Raw genomic sequence first — 7,719 nt, forward strand, 5'->3', positions numbered from 1 at the left:
ACAGTACTTTAGTGATCTCAAATCTCTTATAACTTGCTTGTCCTTGATATAGTTGTCTAAGGTGTTCAACCATATCATAAGCATCCATGTTCTCATATTGCTTCTGAAGCTCAGAGTTCATGATGGCGAGTATAAGACATGACACATCTAATGCATCATCTTGATGTTTCTTGTAAGCATCCCTATCAGCTCTAGTAGCAGTAGCGGGGGTGCCTCAGGAATGGGCTGCTCTAGGATGTACAGTTTTCATTCTTGCTTGAGAACTATTCTTAAGTTTCTGTACCAGTCCAGGAAGTTAGCTCCATTGAGCTTGTCCTTATCAAGGATAGATCGCAGAGAGAGAGTGTTCAACGTATTTGATGACATGATTATCAACAACAACATAATGCAGAACTTAGTATCATATATCGATCATTTAATAAATCTTTAATTAAATGATTCTCCCACAGAATTGTAAAGCTTGGTAGGAGTGAGTCATGGTTGTGATTTTACCCACACTACTAGCTCCAATTCCAATACCTCATCTTGAGTTAGCTTTGGCTAATCGCCCAAGACTCGTATAATGTAGGTAGACATCTTATACCAATTGCATCAAATGTAACTCTTGTATAGCTAGATGAACAATATTTTTTGTTCATTTGCCCATTTTTTGAAATTCATATTATAGCTCATCTTGAGTTAGCTTTGACTAATCGCCCAAGACTAGTACAATTTGAATTCCATCTTATGGGATATGCCTCTAAGCTCTCATTCTAAGTGAGACAACTTAGTTAAGTCGCACACGAGTTTAATAGTCGGACATCGCAATTGTCCTGCCGCACTCTAACAAGATAAATTGAGTCACTTTGCTTTGGCAAAACCTGACTACAATTGATCGATCTAGATGTAAGTATTAAACTTTTGGTAGACATATTCTAAAAGGACCTAATTATATATATTAAACATGTATCGAATACATCACAAAGCACACATCACACATATTTGCATAAATCAAAATGTAACACGATTATGGCCCCTATAAACTACGATCTTCTCAAGCTAATGAGAAGAGTGATGAGTCTACTTAGGTCAAAGTAGCTTCTCCAAGTGCTCCCTTTGTCGCTGTGTGTTGTTGTCCTTCCTTCCTTCCTTCCTTTTCACCCATCTTCCAGTAGACTAAATTTTTAATTTGTACATTACAAAATCTAAAGAAACTCGATTTACATTCGAGTGTAGTCTAAAATTACAACTAGAATGAAAGGGTCATGCACGACACGCAAGCCGTATTATGAATTACAACAACACACACAAACACATAGGGGTTTCAAGGGCCATAACCATGCACCATGTCATATATATTCACAATATACCTACGACATAAATTTACTATGATTGCAACTACAAATTATGAGCCGCAACGTCATGGCGATCCCATTAGCTAGTTAGCGGGCGGGGTCAAGGGGCAGCACCCCTTGCGGGGGTTAGGGGCAGCACCCCCGAAACAAAATTAATTTTGCATACTCGTTTATGAGTTGCTGCCATGACCGAGACCCTACTACCCTTAAGACCGACTATGTTTCACTCCGAACAAAATACCTTTGGCCGAGATCTTGCTGATCACTTACCAACTATGTTTCGTTCTCAACAAAACACTAATTTTGGCCGAAACTCATAATTTTGCAGATCATAATAAACCTATCATGCTTTTCTATATCACATATAAAACTCTAAAACTTAGTATATCCCTTCGCAAGTGGCTCTGATACCACTGTAAGGAAATATGTTGCTAAACACACAAACACGCAGCGGAAAAACATATTTCCTCAAGAAGATCCATGCGAAGGGAAAGAGAAATTCCTACATATACTAAGTTTTCTAACATAGCATGAGAGATTATACCTTTGGTGTATACTCACGGACTCCCGACAACTCGGATCACAACACGATCTCATGTTCGTGCCTCTACGGTATCTACACGAACAAGCGTTCGTTTGTCTCACAAACTCACAAGATGGAGAAAGGTTGTGCTAGAAACCTATGGAGTGGATTTCGGCCAAGAGAGGAGAGGAGCAAATGAGAATGAAGAAGTACCCATAATGAAGAGAAAATTACTTAAGTATTTTCATCCAATGAAAACACTTAATTAGCATTAATGGCCTTAATGAGTATTTACACTCCATTAAGGATTACACTTGTAACTCCTCATTTCAAATGAGTGTAACTCCTCATTTCAAATCAATTTCGAAAATTGAATGAAATGAATAATTAAATTTTGAAATTTAATAATTATCTCCATTAATCCTCACTTGAGTCTAACTCAAGTCTCGAGTCTAACTCAAGTCTAATTCACTTGAATCTAACTCAAGTCTAATTCAATTGAATCTTACTCAATTAATTCGCATGCAATTCAAATTCAATGAATGACTATTTCATTAATTCAAATTGACTCCATGAGTCTAATTTGAATTGGACTTAATCCAATAATTAGATCCAATTGAGTCCAACTCAATATGTCCAATTCAGATTAAACTTAATCCAATGATTCATCATATGAACCCATCTCCAAATCTACTTGTTCTTTGTGTGTGACCCAATAGGTTCTCGTAACGTTAGCAATGTATCCAAATCAATATTTAGATACATAAGTAATGAGTGACATCTAGCAAGACATCATTGCTACCCAAGTGACGAGAAGGTCAAGATCTGACCTAACCTGTCCGTGGCTATTATCTTGTATGACATGGTCCCTCTATCCTTAATATCTAGATTGATCAATGAGGCATAGACAGTGTCATACTCTTATCAACCTTTGTGTTTCTTGATCTCTAAGTAGACATACTCAATCAAATAAGCTCAATATCTCATATTAACTCATTTGAGCATGACCATGCTTTTCTTGTGTCCTACTAATCAAGGGGCCCACAGATATCACTTCTGTTATATGGAAGAGATAGATCCCATCTACATCACTCACATCCCTCCGCATAATTCATTGCATACACAGTGATCGACTTTATTGTCCACCTTGTTACAGGTGACATTTCCCGATACCAAAGTACACAACTCCTTATGTAGGAAATCATAGCGACTTCAGGTCTAAGGACTATTCATACCAATAGTCACATGAGAATATTTATGGCACTCATATAACGATCCATGAAACATTCTCATGGTGGGTCATTCAGTATATATTCTCTAATATATACCCATGTGTTAACATGATATCTCATATCCATGACTTGTGAGATCAAGTCATCCGTTGACCTACATGCTAGTCTCAACGCATTAATATTGTCCTTGTATATTAATGTTCGACTAGGAACAGTTAAGAGTAGTGTTCTCTATAATATCTCACTGTCAATTTAACCAATTAATATACTGTAGATAAGAACCTACTACCCAAGGATATTATTATACCTATTCAATTGGCACTGAACTGAAATAAATATAATAACCAACTTTACCTTTTATTAATAATGATATATGATACAAAATGAGTCCTTTATAATAATCTCATAATTGATATTAGGGCTAATACTAACATATAACATAGTTTCTAATAAAAGGCCAACCTGCAAATCAGCAAATTTAAATCATGTTGCAGATAGGCACTATAATTATTAGTCAATCTCTCAGTAGACATCCAATATACGAGTGCAACCTGTTTTCTGCAATTATCTCGTCAAACCTTTGTAAAACTTCCAACTAGTTTCTTTGTATTGGCTTGAGAAGAAGAGAGTGAATCAGCGAAAGAATATTTTCCATAGCTAATGGAAGCATATCTCACAAGTCATAATACTAAAGCTTTATTGTCACTATCTGTGATGTTAACGGACAAAGTGCGGTCTCTCAAACATGTGAAGTCAGAGATGTTAGCTTAATCCAAAGCCCAAACATTGTTATTACAGTTCATTTATCAACAATTCTTTTCACAAATGAAAAGATAGCAATATTTTGCTCTTAGCAGAAAAAAAAGATGATAACTAAATATAAATAATTGAAGTAAATATAAACAACTATTTTTTTCCCAAGTATTTACAGAGGATGTCACAAACATCTAAATAACATCATAATCACACTTTGTCAGCCCAGCTACTAATTAATTTAGGATTGGATATGTGGATTTCATCAAACCAACAAATTCTTTTTATACACAAAAGAAGAGAGGAAAAATATCAAGAGAGTTGAGTAAACTTAACATTTACTCTCATGTTTCGCTAACTAAATAATTTAACAATCTAAATCAATAAGGGGCAATTAAGTTTGCTTAGCATGACTTGACCGAATTTGTTTTGACAATGGCATATATACTGTCTGGATCATTAATATGTCCAAATGCAAGCAGATCCACATGTGGAGGCCACTAAACACATAATGACAAAAAATCAATCTGATATATGTGCTTAGTGTGAGTGTCGCTCACAATCCTTATTAAGTGTGAGTGTGAGTGTGAGTGTGAGTGTGAGTGTCACTCACAATCCTTATTAAGTCCTATTAGTGTTGGATATAATTATCCCTATTAGGTGGGTTTATTTATAAGTTACACACGTGAATACGATTCGACCCTTTTAAAGTGATTTAACTTATGTTTAGTGGGTTTCAGGTAATTGGATGTGGATCTCATATGTATAGAACCTATAGTCCCGCATCTATTATCATCTATATGCTGATAATAGATGTTCAATATATATATATAGACTTATAGTCTCACATCTATGATTATCTATGGGCTGATAATAGATGTGCACTATCACTACAACAAAAATCCTTATAGACATCGGTAGAACAACAACGGTTTTAAGCAAAAACCGATGTCTTTGAGTATTTTACACCAGTTTTTCTAAAAACCGGTGTCTATGAGCACAGATTTTCGCTCATAGACATCGATTTTTTAGGCGATATCTATGAGCGCTTTTTTTTCGTTAATAGACATCGATTTTAACAGCGGTTTTTAAAACTCGGTGTTAATGAACCAAAATAAAATATTTTAATTTTCCTACCAGCCAAAATTTGCAACATTGTGAAGTTCCCTCCAAACCTAAACCTATATCGCGCCCCTTCCTCCAATCATCTCTCTCAGCCTAAACCTAAACCTAAACCTCCGACCATCTCTCTTAACCTCATCTCCTTCTTCCCCTTCCTAAATCGAATCCCCTTCCTCTCCCAATCAGAATCAAGACACGACGCCCTTGCTTGTCCGTCCAACCACACCGTATCTCCTCCAACCCCTCCCTTTGAGTGAGAAGAGGAGGCCTTCTTCGTATTCCGATAGTTTTTCCTTCATCCATCTTCGGTCCAGCATTCACTGTCATCGTTGGAGTCCTTCTTTACATTTCGATAATTTTTTCTTTATCCATTGTCGCTACTGAAGTTCTTCCTCATCTTCAAGAATTTAGCAGGTGGGTTAAGTCAAAATGGGTCGGCGCCACAATTATCAACGCTGTAGATAATACGCTACCTTCATCCTCAAGCGTTCGATGAACGTGCCTACCACAAGAAGCAGGAGCCTTGTATCTCCCTCTCTCCTAATTCATCAGAGTAAAAGAACAAGAAAAAGGGGAAATATTTAAAGACAATGTAGTCTTTACAGTAGAAGGTGTCGGAGTGGAGCGAAGTGGCAGTGAGCGACGCCTCGCCATCGACGAGACCAACATCTTCGAAACCCTAGGCGGAATCCAACCCTTCATCGATCTCTCAACCAATTTCTACAACAGGTGAGCCGATCTACCTACCTCTTCCTCCGCGGCCCTCTCCGTCCATTGTAGATGCTTGATTGATTATGACCATCTCTGATTTTGTTAACACAGATGGTTGGTAGGGTTTTCGTTGATGAGGAAGAGTGGAGTTCTGATCTATCTTTTCGAATTCGAAGAAGGAGGACGCGATTTGGAACCAGTACGAGTTCTTCGTTCAGAGGATGGGAGGCCCTAATCTGTATTCCCAGAGGAAAGGTGAAGGGAACTTGTTCTTTTGATGTCTGATAGCTTCTTTCTGACACTTGCACTATTTGTTTCGCCTTTTAAAGCAGCAAAATCATTTGGCATCTGCCAAATTTATCATTTTATATTTGTTTTATATGACCAGAATCTTACACAAATTGATTATTGTGATGATATTCGTATCATTGTAATTTCATATGACCTCTTAAATATTCTATTCTCTTTTGTAATCACCTTGTGTTCAAGATTTGTTCATTGAGCCTTTAGGAGAATGTTGGTTAGGAAGTACAAGAATGGTTGGTGTCCTACTTTGATGCATACTGAGATATTGTTATACCGATCATATCTCTGGTGTTTCGGTTATGTGATTATATCAAAAATAGTCACATAACTGAAACACCTGAGTTCGTGCATTTGAATTTATTATGAACAATTAATTTTAGTTTGTGGATATGCTACTATATTTAGACCAGTATTATGGAGTTTGATGCAACAAAAGGCATGTTTTATTCATTTGGTAAGGAAATCATAACAACAATTTAATCCCTGGACTCAACTGATACAGAAGAAAAAATCTGAAAAATATACAAGAAATTGATACATCTATCTCTCTGTATAGATTCCAGTTCTAAGTTTGCTTCTGTAATGAAGGGAAACCTTTGGCTGAATTGTTGCAACACGATTTCGTTTGAATCAATCATTATTGCAGGTCATCCAGCTCTGATCGGACGACATGCACCATTCCCTGTTACTCACCAAGCTGCTGAGAGGTGGTTGCACCACATGCAACAAGCACTCGATAGCACCACGAGCATCCATCCTAATTCAAAAGTCAAAATGATGAATTTTTTCAGGCACATATCAACCCACACTGTGTCTTCCTTTGTTGATGATATGAATACTATTATTATTTTTATTATTTAGGCTGGCTTTCAGGCACATTGCTTACTTTCTCGTGGGTGGGAATGAGATGACAAGGCAAAGGCAACAAGTTCTCAATGTAAGCATACAACAAATGGACCATCAACATCTACTTGAGATTCAACTTGCTCGTCAATTGACACAGTTACTTGATATCATAATTCCCTTTTGTGTTTGGCATGGAGCGCACAGTCTATGTTAACTGTGATGACATAATTCCCTTTTGTGAATTGAAGCCAATCATAGACACTTACATAGTTGTGTATATGTGGTAAGCTTTCGATCGAATTGGACTTTATTTATGTGTTTCATTAATTTAGATTTTATCATTTTTTGAGGATATTTTCCAATTGTAGGTATCTATATAGAAAGATGCAGGAAAAGATGTTGCTGCAGGATTTCATATTGGTGGATCCAGTGCCTATGGAGTATGTACCATCAAGAAATCAGAATAGAGATTTCATCCAAGAACAGTTGAATAAAAGGGCTTGTTACTTAAGCAGTAGGCTAATTTGGGAATTTCTCGTAGGGTTTTCATCGTTTTTTACTCTTGACTGTGCTTTTTTGCTTCTCACATCTCATTTTCCTATCTCATTCATAGTTGGATGTTTATCGCATGCTCGAGTCGTTTCCTCTTGCCGATTTTAGGGTTCAACCATTTTTTTCTGTGATTCTTAGAACAAAGGATTGTTGGTCCGGGAATTTATAAGACGACTGACATATTCATTGTACTTGCTCTTTTCTTGTAAATTAAAGAAGGGATTTTGGAACAGGTTCTCAGTTTGCTAGGGCACACTTGGGAAAGTGAAAATATCGAGTTTTTTTTCCTTGTTCAGTTGATTTTATTCACACATTTAGACCTGTATTTTATTTTATTTTT

At 36.6% G+C, this 7,719-nt stretch overlaps 1 pseudogene; it reads left to right on the plus strand.

Annotated features, from left to right (window-relative positions):
* Positions 1-5,554: 5,554 nt before the first annotated feature.
* On the plus strand, positions 5,555-6,956 carry LOC121979580 (annotated as a pseudogene).
* Positions 6,957-7,719: the final 763 nt, after the last annotated feature.

Source organism: Zingiber officinale, chromosome 5A (genome assembly GCF_018446385.1).
Source record: "Zingiber officinale cultivar Zhangliang chromosome 5A, Zo_v1.1, whole genome shotgun sequence".
Lineage (NCBI taxonomy): Eukaryota > Viridiplantae > Streptophyta > Magnoliopsida > Zingiberales > Zingiberaceae > Zingiber > Zingiber officinale.